General features: G+C 39.1%; 1 protein-coding gene across 1 annotated transcript in view; it reads right to left on the bottom strand.

Annotated features, from left to right (window-relative positions):
- The window catches only part of EHBP1 (EH domain binding protein 1), a 443082-nt gene extending 428803 nt beyond the window's left edge, over nt 1-14279 (bottom strand). Inside the window, exon 1 of the mRNA XM_029937456.1 lies at nt 14198-14279. The gene's annotated coding sequence lies outside the window, so the exon portion shown is untranslated. The remainder of the gene's footprint in view (nt 1-14197) is intronic.
- Between the last annotated feature and the right edge of the window lie 240 nt (nt 14280-14519).

Raw genomic sequence — 14519 nt, 5'->3', positions numbered from 1 at the left:
TATATAAAATGCTGTGTTGTGACAGGTATCAATTATCCATTAGATACTGAATCAATTTTTCTTAAGCACTACTAACTGCTTGCTTTCCTTGAAGCTAGATCACTCTGAAAATTTCCTGTTAGACCTATGAGTGCGAACATATGGTTTCTGTCCTTCTCTGCCTGACTTATTTCACTTAGGATCACACTCTCAAGGTCCATCCACTTTCCTACAAATGGCCATATGTCATTCCCTCTCATTGCCATGTAGTACTCCATTGTGTATATATACCACATCTTCTTGATCCACTCATCAGGTGATGGGCATTTAGGCTTGTTCCATGTTTTGGCTATTGTTGACATTGCTGCTATGAACATTGGGGTACATGTGCTCCTATGCATCAGCATTTCTGTCTCTCTTGGGTAAATCCCCAGCAATGCTATTGCTGGGTCATAAGGGAGTTCTATGGATAGTTTTTTGAGGAACCGAATATTCTTGATATTGTTATTCAAAATTATAATTTATTTCTTAGTAGCTACATACTTCTTAAATCAGCATGAAGTACTGTTCTTGGAAGACACCTGACATTCAAACTATAATTTTGTGATAGGTGTAGCAATGTCAGTATGAATTAGAATATAGCTTCAACTTAGGACAGACATCTTATTTCCAGTTCCTAATGAACTTTTACTAATAGAACCACAATATCATAATTACTAGATCTTGGCCAAAAGACCAAGAAATATAAGTTAATGGGTTATTAAGTTTATAAAAGGCTTTTTCATAAAGCTTAGTTTCCAAATTTTCTGCCATTTCTGTTACCCAACCTGTTGCTGATGAGGTTAAGACATGAAGCGAGATATTTAAAATGATATTACTAGAGAAGTGCCTTCTTTCATCACTTTGACTTAATGTTGTTTTGGGAGTTTAGGCCAGTGAAAGAAGAGAGATAAGACAAATCAAAAAGAGAGAAATAATAGAAGAAACAAAATATCACTATCTGAAGACAATTGATTATATAATCTGACAAAATGCCCAAGGAATCAGCTAAAAATTTTAGACTAAATAGAATGATAGTGGACAGAGAAAATATATAGAAAAGTCATTAAGATTCTTAAATACCCATATAAACTAGGAAAGCTTAATTTACAAAAGAGATCAAATTTACAATAGCAATAAAATATGAGGAGGAGTAAACTTAAGAAGTGTTTATTAAAATAATAAAGCTTATTGGGCAGTAACATTTAGAAAGAATAAAATATTATAAAAAAGTTGATTTCTCACATGTTATTTTTAAATCTAGTGCAATCCCAATCAAAATAAAAATGGACTTCTCTTTATAATTTAAATTTAAAGAATATTATAATATTCAGTTAGAAAAGTAAAGAGGTGAGGATAACAAAAATATTCTAAAAATAAGAAAGGAAATGAATGTAAGTCAGTGAAACAGAAGCCTCAGAAATAAGCTTAGTTGTATATAAGGATTAAGAAATAACTGAAAGCAACACAAAACAATAGAGATGATTTTTAAGTACACATTTGTGGAAATCATTAGAAATTTGACTTACATTATTGTAGATCAAATATTTCACAACAACCCCAAATACATTCCAGAAGTCTTAAGAAACTAAATACATTTACACTCATAAATAAGCAAATAAAGAGTGAGCAAATGTTGATCAGATCTCAAGAAATATGATAATTTTCTGTGACTTTGAAGCAATAGAAGAAATTACAAAGGAAGGGATAATGGTCTCATACATAATTTAAAAAACATTCATTCAGCTTAAAAGGAGGAAAACTAGGTAGAAATTAGAGAATTGTTAAATTTTTAAGTTAATGGAACTTGCACGGCCGGCTATGTATTATCCTCTGCACCTTGCACAGTGTCAGGCACGTAGTAAATGTTCAATAGATATTTGTTGAACAAATATTGCAATAATTAACTAAGTAGAATTTGATTAATTATATAAGACAAGGAAGTGACCCTAGAGTCCAATTAGCCAGCTGCAACTAGGAATGATGAGTGTAAATTAATTTCTTTGGCCCAGATGCATAAGCACCATGGACAGGAGGCTGCCTAATCAACTGTGGAATGGGCAAGAGATGGGAACAACAGGTGGGCGGTGGAGGGCTATCAGGCCAAATCATGTCACACTGGAAGCATTAGCTGTTGGTGGGTGATAGCAGCCATCAGGCCATGCCGGTCCTGGGCAATCAGCAAATGAATGGCTTGACTCAATCATGAAATCTTGTTCAACTTGGGAGGCCCAGAGACCAGGGTGCTGAATGACAGGACTTAGAAGCAGCAGTCTCAGCTGCTAAACAAAGGGTGTGATTGTGTTTGGAGAGAAGACGGAGAGAGGACCACATACTTCCTGTCAGTCTCTTTTAGGATAATTATTCAATGGAGTGAAACATCCTTGAGCACTTAGACTTGATGGTTGCTGCATTTTCCATCTGAGGCAGAGGGATTTTAATATGAGTATATGATTGTTCCTAATGTACATATAATAAAGGAAACATTAATTCAAAATCGTTTAGTAGTAGGGAAGTCTGTGGAGTAAGGTATTCTGCATTATTTTCAGTCTACTTTGTGCTGATGGCTCACAGCATTCAATACATTTTTGCTGAATTAGTAATTAAATTGCACATCATTTGGAGAAGGCTAAAAAATGATCAACGTGGTTTTGTCAAGATCTGGCTTTCTACTTTGATGTTGGCAACTGGTGTTGGAAACAGAGAACTGGTTTATTGTTTGTATGGTATGAATCTATGTGTTTCCACCACATTGTTTTCCCAGGGTGATGAAAATAAACACATTGACAGAAATTGGGAGCACAGAACTGTCTATCTTCACGGCATGTCTGGATTCAGTGTTTCTCTGCTATAATGATGCCCCCACAGGCCTATCCAGAACAAGTGCTCATTTGTCAGCTAGATTGAAGGATAGTCTTCAAGATGAGTAGAAATTGTTTTTATATTATTACTTGACCAGCAGACAGGGTACTTGATGGAATGGGCCAAATAAGTTGGCAAGCCTTTCATTTCCTAGGTATTCCTATACAACTTCCGTAGTACAACAAGGAGAGGACAGCAGGTTTTTAAAAAACTATTTGTGAAATAGCTGATAATGATAGGACCAGGGTTAAGCACATGTAAAATAGATATTTCTACATAGTGGCAGGATGAGAGAAACTGTTATGTCAAATACTTCATGATCAGATTGGAATAATATCAGAAGTGACTGTAATCTGAGGCCGTAGAATTCAATTTTCCTTGCATTATGGAGATTTCTCTGACAGACCCAGGTTAAATGATTGCTCTGAGGTTGATGACACACTGATTCCTAGTGCCAACAATGACTTCAGCCTGATGGCAACCTTTACAAATTGCTTCCTGTAAATTATTTGTGAGAATAACAAGCAATTCATTTTGCTTGAGAGTGACTTTTAGCTAAGGGACTCCACCCAACATTCTGGATTTAATAAAACAAAATACACTTTGGTATTACAAATATCCTTTTTGAGATGTAAGTTCCCCATGTAAGTTTTTGTAAAAACAAAGCATTTTCATTTTCTACTCAGAGAGAGCCAGATGGATCATTATGCATAGGCAGCCAACTATTACTTAATTTATCTGATCAGTTGGTGGGCAAGAGTGGTGGGGGAAGAAAGGCCACTGAGGAGCCACATATGTGTGTGTGTTCATATAAGATACTCAAGTTAATATTTACAAAAGTCTTTAAAGTCACAACCAGAACAATGGCTGGTCATCCAACCACTTACTTATTCCTTCACTTATTCAGCACACAGTATTTACTTTTTTTTTTAATTTTTAAAAATGTTTTTTATTTATTTTTGAGAGACAGAAAGAGACAGCATGAGCAGGGAGGGTCAGAGAGAGAGAGAGGGAGATACAGAATCTGAAGCAGGCTGCAGGCTCTGAGCTAGCTGTCAGCACAGAGCCCGATGCGGGGCTTAAACCCATGAACCGTGAGGTCATGACCTGAGCCGAAGCTGGACCCTTAACCGACTGAGCCACCCAGGCGCCCCAACACACAGTATTTACTGAGCAACGGTTGTCAGCTCCGGAGGGTACCATAGTTGAACAAAATATATAATATTTTTGCTCTCATGTAACTTATATTCTAGTGGGGGAAGACAGAAAATAAACCAAAAATTACTCAAAGAAAAAAATTTTAAAGATAACTCCATGTATTCAACAGACAAGGTAGAGGAATTATTTGTTTACAGGAGAGTAGGTATAGGAGAATGTATGTCTTTGTGACTAGGAGTAGATAAAATCATATTAGTAAATATTTGAGCTTGGGTTGTTCAGACACTGTGTATATAACTTATGGCCTTGTTCCTGAACTCAGAGAGTTTACAGTTCTAACTTGCAAGGTGTTCTTGCATATCACGTAGGCAAAGAGGAAAAGAACCATCAGATATTTTATATCCCATCTGAATCAGAACTACATTACCCTCATGGGTCACAGTAAGTGTGATGTAGGTTTAGAATCCTTGGGCCTTTTGGAACTTAAATAAGAATAGTAATTCTTTGGCATGCTGTGTTTTTTCCTACTTGGTTAAAAACAAAAAACAAACAAAACAAAACACAAAAAACAACCACAGTCTCATCATTGGCATGACAGGGAAACTGGGCGTTTCTGTGTGTGAAATAACGTGCATTCCACTTTGCTCATTCTACTGAACTACGGTCAAAGGCTTTTCAAAAAGCTTTTATTTAGGGGTATTGGGTGGCCCAGTTGGTTAAGCATCAAATTCTTGGTTTCAGTTCAGATCATGATCCCACAGTTCATGAGATTAAGCCTTGCATTGGGCTCTGCACTCACAGTGTGGAGACTTCTTGGGATTCTCTTTATCCCTCTCTCCCTACCCCTCTTCTGCTCATTCTCACTCTCTATCTCAAAATAAATAAATAAACAAACATAACTTTTAAAGTTTTATTTAAATTTCAGTTAGTTAACATACAGTGTACTATTGCTTTCAGGTATACAATATAGTGATCAACACTTCTATACATCATCTAGTGTTGATCACAATAAAGGCTTTTTAAATGTTTCTTTATCTTTGAGGGAGAGGAGGGCATGTGCATGCAGGACTGCTCATGAGTGGGGGAAGGGCAGAGAGAGAGGGAGACAGAGGATCCAAAGGGGGCTCCCGGCTGGCAGCAGAGAGCCTGCTGTGGGGCTTGAACTCACAAACCATGAGATCATGACCTGAGCCAAAGTTGGATGCTCAGCTGACTGAGCCACCCAGGCACCCCCCCCTTTTTTTTAGCAACCTTAAAAGAAGGGCCTATGGCTTTATATGAGGTAAAGACCATAAGAATCATTAGCATAACACCTCTGAAATTTCTTTTCTAACTTCTATTCCTACTTACTCTTTCTTCAACTTTCCTCTTTTCAATGTTCTTTGCGAGCTGCAATCATAAATCAAGGCTACAGATGTTTTCATCACCTCCAGATATATTGGCCTCATAGCTCATGAAATCAAAATCACCTCATGCTCCTGCTGTCCTTCTGGAGTCTATCAGAACTACAACACTCACCTCCTCAGTCCAGCGGAAGAAATAATGTTCTTTAACTTTTCTAACGTTTATTATTTTTGAGGGAGAGTGAGCAAGTGTGAGTGGGGAAGGGGCGGGGTGGGGGGCAGAGGGTCTGAAGCAGGCTCTGCACTAAACAGCAGCAATCTTGATGCGGGGTTCAAGCTCACAAACTGTGAGATCATGACCTGTGCTGGTCAGACACGCAACCGACTAAGCCACCCAGGTGCCCCATAGAAATAGTGTTCTTAAAGGCAGCCATTCTAATGTCCCCAATCACAGTTGCTTATTGTTCAAAACTATGCCTCCTAGTCCTTTTTCTATTCATAAGAGCACTTATTTATCCAACAAACACATGTGGCATAACATTGGGCAACTGGCCTACAAGCATGTTGAAGGTCCGTGGTTTCTATCTGTATAAAGCTTATGGTTGACCAGAGGGCCATCTACACAGACAGCTATAAAATAAGGGCAAGCTCCATAAGAGAGAGACAAATGGGGGTGCCTGGGTGGCTCAATCAGGTAAGCATCTGACTTCAGCTCGGGTCACAATCTTGTGGTTTGTGAGTTCGAGCCCTGCTTACAGCTCGGAGCCTGGAGGCTCACTCTCTCTGCCCCTCCCCTGCTTGTGCTTCTTCTCTCTCTGTCTCTCTCTGTCTCTGACTCTCTCTCAGAAATAAACATTAAAAAAATTTTTTTAAAGAGAGAGACAAATGAAGGGCCTAGTTTGCACAGAGGAAGCTTCTGGTTGGGGCCTCAGGGACGGGTAGGATTGCACCAGATCAGGGACAAGCAAGCAGATGTGAGTGTACCTTTTTATTTAAACTTTTTTTCTCTTCTGAGTACATTATGCAGCCCTCATTTTTACTGATATTCTTCAAATGAGGCTTTCCTAATAAAAAAATCTTTTTAATCTCATAAACTTCTCTTTTTTAATTTCTTCCATGAATATTATTTTAAGTCTTTAATAAGTTTGCTTTTAATTGGGTATTTAATCAACTTTACAATGAAAGTTAAATAGGAATATCTAAGTACCAATAGCAACATGAGCTTTCTTTAAAAAATCTCCTCAAATTTCCATGTTTTCATAAGCCCTGAAGACTTTTTCCTTTCTACCACTTGGATTAAAATGATTGTGCATAATTGTTAGGAACCAGTGTTTATCTTTCTGAATTATACATTTTGCTCCTCTGCTATAGTTTTCTATAGTCCTCAAGTCATTTTTTTTTCAAATTTATTTGTGTATTAATTTTTAAAATTATAGTTTTTAACTCATTTTTTATATTTCTCATATTTATCATCCCAGCAATATAATGTTTTGTTGTGTCAATGTATCACATCTGATTTGCTGCCTTCTTATTTCCCTATAGATATGCATAGGGGGAGGCACTTTTTCTAGTTTTTAGATGTGCTAATGAGTACTTCTACACACATCCATATTCACGTTCTTTCCTTTGAATTACCTCCTTGGTCTATGATACATTTTCCAAAGTTAAATAAGGTAACATGTAATGTATGGCAAAGGGTGTGAGTGCTGAGAGATTGGCTGTGTTTGAATCCTACCACTTGCCAGATGTGAGAACTTGAGCAAATTACTCACCCACCCTGAGACACAGTTTCTCATCCAAAAAATAGGAATAATAGTAGTTCCCACCTCACATGATTAATGCGAGAATTAAATGAGATATTATATACATGAAAATTCTTAGGACTGTGCTTAGCACATCAAAAATGTTCAATAGTGGCAGTTAATCATTATATATGGTTCCTGGCATACTGTTTGTTGCATTCTAAAATAAATGCCAATTTCCTTGTTTTCATCAAATTACAATTTGGACAAAGGATTGATCATTTCTATTAATCATGGAATTACAAGCTGAGGGTTGTGACAAACTTTAAAGATTTAGTCTCTGATTCATGTCAGATGTGTTCAAGATGCTTTCCAGAAAAAGAATGCTAGCTTACAGAACCATCAGATGCCTCCAGACTTTCATCTTTGTATATTGTTGTTCTTATTGGTATAAGGATTCTACCTTACCTTTATTACACTTGTAGTTTTCCATTGCAATAGGCAGAACCTTGGTTTCAAGGAAGAAACCTCCACCTTTCACAAGCAGGAAAGGCAGGAGTACAGCTGGGTGCTTGTTTCCTCCCTCTGTCTCTGGCCTCCGCTCTTCTCTGTGCATTGGTTTCATTTTTCAACCTGGCTTCTCCCAACCTAGTAGAAAACCTGGCCACTGGGAGCTTCCTGGCTTCCTTTGACAGTGACTGCGTGTCTTTATCAACTGCACATTCCCAGAAAAGGAGTCTCTGAGGCCTGACCTGGGTCAGTTGCTCACTCCTAAACCAGCCCACTGTCGCCAGGAAGTTGGCCATTGTAACTGGTCATCTCATCTCGACATTTATCTGGAGTGGAAGGAAAAGCATTAACCCCAAGACCGGGCACGAAACAGAAGGGCTCTGGCCAGACCAATTGATAGATTCTGCCAACTCAAGTGATTAGAGGGGCTTCATGTGTGTCACATCTGTTTACTGTTATTGTGTGAACCTCATCCTCTTATGCGAAATGTTCATAAATCTGACCATTTGTCATCAAGATATATTTTTCCCTTACAAAGTTATGTCATTTCCCTAATGATTTTTGGAATGCAACTGTGCAACAACCAAAAAACATTTAGACTGCATCAAGATTATTGAAGAACTACTATGTTTAAGGAGTTGTTCATGCTATGAAAAGTTCAGAGAGCTGCATTACTGTAGAGAATTCAGTTTCTAATGGGGTTGAGTATAAATAAAATTAAATGAAATTAAAAAGCTGTATACTGTTGCTCCTCAGCTCTGGAGATCATGTTCTTAAGGACTCTGAGGCAGAGGCACCTTGTTGGCTCAGCTGGGTTGAGTGTTGAGCATCTGACTCTTGATTTCAACTCAAGTCATGATCATAGGATCATGGGATTGAGCCCCGTGTCAGGCTCCACACTGAGCATGGAGCCTGATTAGGATTCTCTCTCTCTCTCTCTCTCTCTCTCTCTCTCTCTCTCTCTCTTTCTGTGTCCCCTCCCCTGCTCACACTCTCTTTTTCTCAAATAAAATAAAATGAAAAAATAAAAAAGAACTCTGAGGCAGAAGGACTATGGTTCAAGAACTTAAATCCCTATGACAGAAATCATGTTAGGGGAAATGATATTTGGAGTAAACCTCTTAAAGCCATTAGAATTATATTCTCTTGGGGGCACCTGGGTGGCTCAGTTGGTTAAGCCTCCAACTTTGGCTCAGGGCATGATCTCACAGTTTGTGAGTTCCAGCCCCACATCGAGCTCTGTGCTGACAGCTCTAAGCTTGGAGCCTGCCTCGGGTTCTGTGTCTCCTTCTCTCTCTGCCCCTCCACCACTCACACTCTGTCTCTCTCAAAAATAAATAAACATGAAAAATTTTTTGATAAAAAAAGAATTATATTCTCTTGTACTAAAATAAATATGACTTTTATACATCTCAACTTAGTAATCATGACTACTACATGGATATTCAACCCTGTACCATTTCATACTCACTAGCAAGATAATTTTCAGGATCTTTTTTTCTATAGTTTCATTAAGATATTTATAAAGCATTTTGTAGGATTGGTAAAAATATCTATGGTGAGAAGAATTCTTTCTGGGTTTGGTTCTTCTCTGAATGTTCAAAGTCTTATTTTATGACTTGGTGGTTTCTGTCAGAAATGTTATTGTCCTGTCTATAATCCTTATACACCAATGGCTTCCTATAAGTATCTATGACTTTGCCTGAGGGCTTCTTCCAGCTGCAGGAGCAGACTTGGTCAGAGGCAGGCTAGAAGTGCTGGAGATGTGACACCTCCAGGAGCAAAAGAGAGTTGGTAGAAAAATGCACATGCTCTCATCTCTCAGGTGGGATGACTTGAGGTGGGGGCTATATAGTGTCCCAGAGTTCTCCAGAGGGATTGGGCCCTCGTTGACCACAGCAGTAATATGTTCATTCACACTTTGTATTGAACTCATAGTATAACATCTAAACAAAGAGCTTGCCTTAAAATCCTTGTTTCAGGTTTCTGCTTTTGGGGGCACTAAACCCAGGAGGAAGTTGACTCCCATCTCCTGGCCTCTGCCTCCTACATATCTGGGTTCTCAAGAAATGTTGAAGGCTTGAGAAAAACCTTTGAGAATTAATCCTTCCTACCAATACCCAGAGTTTGGTATCCCTGCATCTGCCCATTTCAACTTCATGTCAGGTACATGCATTTCTCTCCTTATTCTCCTCACTGAAACCACAGGAAGTACTTCCAAAGCCCTGGAATATTACTACTTGTCTTCGTTTGTCCTGCCAAATCTTTCATTTCAAAAATCTCTATGTTGTGTCTACTTTAGTTCTTCTCTATTTTCAACCTCCATTTCTGTCTTTCCTTAGCTACCCATGGAAGAAGTGATCTGTAATTTACAAATTCCAGGACTGAAATTCTACAGTTACTGATAAAATATAAATCTGTATGTATTAAATAAGAATCATGCCTAAGACAATATCATGGTTAGGGACCTCAAAATGGTGTATCAAAAAGGAAGTGAAGGTGTTCCTGGGTGGCTCAGTCAGTTGAGCATCTGACTTTGGCTCAAGTCATGATCTCACAGTTCATGGGTTTGAGCCCCACATCAGGATCTGTGTTGACAGCTTGCTCAGGGCCTGGAGCCTGCTTTGGATTTTGTGTCTCCCCCTCTCTTTGCCCCTCCCCCATTCACCCTCTGTCTCTCAAAAATAAAGAAATTTTAAAAAATGTATTTTAAAGGAAGTAAAAGTACAACCTGAGCAATTACAGAAGACTTCGTAGAGAAGTTTGGGTCTGTTGATCTAGTCTTATCACTGATTTTACTGTGAGGGAAACAGATCCGTGAGGAAAAATGACTGATTCAGAGTCTTACAGCTTACAATTGGTGACTGAGCCCCACCTCTCACCCCTCAGTCCCTTCTGTGCTCTACCGCATGCTGCCAACTCACCATTTGCCTTGCCCCTGCCTTCGTCTTTTATTGGCCTTGAAGTTTGCCATGAGGACAAAGCCCAGAAAAGGGTGAGAACAAACAGCAAGTTCTCCTGAGCACTCTCCACAGTGCACAGTACCGGTTGTCTTGAGAGGGTTTTGATACGGGTTGAAAATATTGTTTTGTTTTAAATCTTGGAAAAAATTCTAGTTTCATGGAATTTTTTTCTCCAGAATTAATCATGGATAGCACACTCTTTATCCTTGTTCTTTGACAAAGCAAAAAACAAAATAGCCATTGTAGGGCCTCTTTGTTTACATCCAGGGGCTAATGAAGGCTGTGCACCCCTCCCACTGAGCGACTCTCAGATATTTGTCTCTGCAGAGTGCTGAGTGCCCAGGGTGCTGAGTAAGCCCTCCCCAACTTCAACTTTTTCCAAGGAGACAATTCCTCTGCTGTTTGTTCTTGAGCTTAGTCGAATCAAATATTCTCAACAAGTTCTTCCAATTTCTGTTTTTAAAATAAAAATAAAAAGACCAGCACATTCCTTTTATGTTTGTGCAAATGAAGCAGGGGCAAGAAGCTGGGGAAACTAGCAAAAGCCTTTTGATACGTAACTTGAGTGATTGCATACTGAAGTCCTCAAGTATAAATTAAAATATATTTACTTTGTTTCAGCTTTCAAGATTGTATTTTTGTACTTCTATAGACCGTGGAATCAATATTCTAAGAATGGGTCTGTCTTTATTAACCTCCATCAATCCTGACTCAGGCATAACTGGGGATCCATTAAAATACAACTTTCTTTTCCCACACACCATGCATTGTTTTAAAGGGGAGGCATCATTAGCTCACTTAGGGTTCACTATAGTCTAGTGCTATTGACCATGCAGTAACTTCAGGCAACCCAATGTCAGCTGAGGGATACACTGACACTAATATCATGCACACTCTACGGCTCTTGTCTTCGGCATTGATTCATGTTTGACTTCGATATAATCAGGCACGTCTCACTACAAAAAATACTTTTTCTGCAAAGAGTTTGAGGACCTGGAATGTGCCCCGCTGTAAGGCATGGATGTAGGATATCCACATAAGTCCTCAGCTTGCCTTGTATGTCGTATGTGTGTCACTAACTAGAAAGTGAACAAAACCTCTATTCCATTCCTCCTTCCTTAAGATCACTTCCCCACCAGGGTCCCTGCTTTCCTGCAAGGGATTGTTGTAGAAAAAAAATAGAGCCTCTAGAAAATCAGGAGTACTTAAGAGAAAAGACAGAAGAAATTATAGGAAGCAGGAACAGCTTGGGGGAGTTGTTTGTAGGAGCTAACATCCAGCCAGGGATGGGCCTTCTTTCTGGTAAGTATCCCCATGAAAACAAATGTGACAAATATAGAAAGAGAGAGGAGAGAAGAAAAAAATTTCTAGGAAAACACTGTGGTCATCTGTTATTCTCATCTTAATATGCTTTGGTTCAACCAGATTGCTTTCTTTCTTACAACCAGCTGCACCAAGAAGATGGAATTTTGTTTGCTAGGGAAAGAATATTAGATAATTCTAGAGCATGGTGCCCCTCTGGAAGAGGGGCAGTGGTGTGCGTGTGTGAGTGTGTGTGTGTGTGTGTGTGTGTGTGTGTGTACGTGGGCAAGGACACCCTAGGAAAGGTGTAAAAAGGAAGCAAAAAAACACCCAAAGCAAACATCATTAATTCAATGTGCCCTAAGAAAGGTGTTAATTTTCTGCTCTGTGTTCGTTCTTCATCTCTCTTCTCCTATACTCTCCTTTCTCCTCCCATTTGAGTTTTGAGCCTGTAGCCCTTGTTCCCTAAAATTTAAACCAATGTTATTAGTATAAGGATCTAGCAGCATTATCCATTAAATTATCTTTTCTGGAAGCATAAACCTAATTGCCATAGTAACTCTTAATCATATTACTAATGACTGATAATTAATAATTAAAATTCTCTTCTGCCTCCTCCTTCTCATCATCATCTAAGCTTCTTTGGGGAATTTTGTGTTGAGTTCCAAATTTTTGTACACTGCAGCTCCCAGTCTGGACAATGAAAAAATCCAAGGAGAGTGGGAAAACAGGCAGGGGCTGGGTTTGGATAAGCAGATTGGGTCCTGTACCTTGGGGTCAGGCAAAGAGGGTGAGTGGAGTCTGAAATCCAGTCTGTGCTCTGCTGTCTATGTTGAATGTCTTGGCCGATAGAGCCTCTGCAAGGATGCACAGAGGCCTTTCTCATTTGCACAGAGGTTGTGGGTTGGCCATGCCCTGAGCCTAAGAGTCAGTAACAGCATGTACAAGAGATGCTACACCTTTCTGGAGGAGTTCCAAAACTAACAATTGGGAGTGTTGAAGCCAAGTGGAAGAATAAGCATTTTGGGGAATGCAAGGGAGGAGATACACAATCAAATATTTAGGTTTAGGACTGTGACTCCAGCTGAGGGGCTCCTTTCTTGCTGCTCTCAGGGAATATTCATTACATTACCTTTACCTTGGGTGTTTTCAAGGTACTCTTTGGCCTGTGCCATTAATATTTTAGCTAAGATTTTTAGAAACTCAGTTTGATCAAATGCTGGGTCCTACCTGTATTAGAGGAACTCTCAGAATTTCCTCTTTATCTTCATATATCTCTTTAATTCTCTTATCTCTAATGACTAAAGGAAAATTTGATACTTGAACAAGTAATCACATTTGCCTGATTCTTGATTTGACCTGAGAACGGCTTTAAGCAAAGCTTGTTAGAAAGTGAGTTAAAGTGTGGCTCGTTAGTGTGGAGCCTATGAAGGATATTACCACTGCCCCAGTGAGACAAGCAGGCTTTGTTTGTATTGAACCACAGCAATGTCTCATGCTCTTCCTTGCTCTCTGTTTAGCACTTCATCTTTATCTAATCTTTAACAAAGCATAGTCTGTGCAGGCAGTCTGTGGTAAGCATAGTGAATCAGTCTGTCCTTCTGGAATGCAGCAGCAGTGAACAATGCCTAAATATTTATTTCAGATATCTATCCTGTGGTCCTCTACATCTAAAGATTTTCCAGTTTAAAATATCCTGTATTTCATGTGGCTTTTGCAATAAGAGGCCATGAAAATGGACCCAAGCATTGCAACCACTGCCAATCTGGCAGAAATCACACAGCTGGCCCTCCTAGGGATAGCATAGAGAAGGAAGAGGATTCTCCTTTGAGCAGGACTGCCTCAGAAAATTGTGCATATTGCTGGGAGGTCCATTGTGGTACGGATGACTATGAATGGACATGTAGGAGACAAAATGCACTAAGTTGTTTACATTAACAAATAGTCCTGAAGTCTCAGTGGCTCAACACACCAAAAATTGATTGTTGACTCATGCTAACTGACCAGCACGGGTAGGCAGGGGAACCCAGTCTGAATTACTCCATTTCAACACAGGTTTTATAATTTCCTCAGAGAAAAAAGAGAGTGAATCATACACTGGTTCTTAAACTGCAAGTGACACATGTCACTTCTGTTCCTATTTCATTGGCCAAAGTAAGTCACATGTCCACATGTAATTATAAAAAAGGCAAGGAAATACACTCTTACCATATATCCTGAAGAAGAGAATGCAAATATTTGGAATAACCCTAACAACTCCTGCAAGGGGTCCATTTGGAAGGACTCCAGTCTTACTTACCTTTGTGTTCTAGGAGTTCTCAACTAGATCAGGAAGAACTATTTCCATATTTATATGTCTGGTAGTCACCCTTACAACTCAAGTGTCTTATTTCCAGAGGTAGATCTTGTAGGCAATTACCTAGAGAGAAAAGCAATAATTTCCAATTCAGACATGCAGGTTCACTATAATTTTCATCTTTAAAATAAAGAATTCTGAGGCACCTGGGTGGCTCAGTCAATTAAGTGTCCAACTCTTGATTTTGGCTCAGGTCATGATCTCAGATTCTGAGATTGATGCCCGCATCTGGCTCTGTGCTGAGCATGGAGCCTGCTTAATATTT

The sequence above is a fragment of the Suricata suricatta genome, chromosome 4, assembly GCF_006229205.1.
Source record: "Suricata suricatta isolate VVHF042 chromosome 4, meerkat_22Aug2017_6uvM2_HiC, whole genome shotgun sequence".
Classification (NCBI taxonomy): domain Eukaryota; kingdom Metazoa; phylum Chordata; class Mammalia; order Carnivora; family Herpestidae; genus Suricata; species Suricata suricatta.
This window is presented reverse-complemented; position numbering and strand designations above follow the sequence as displayed.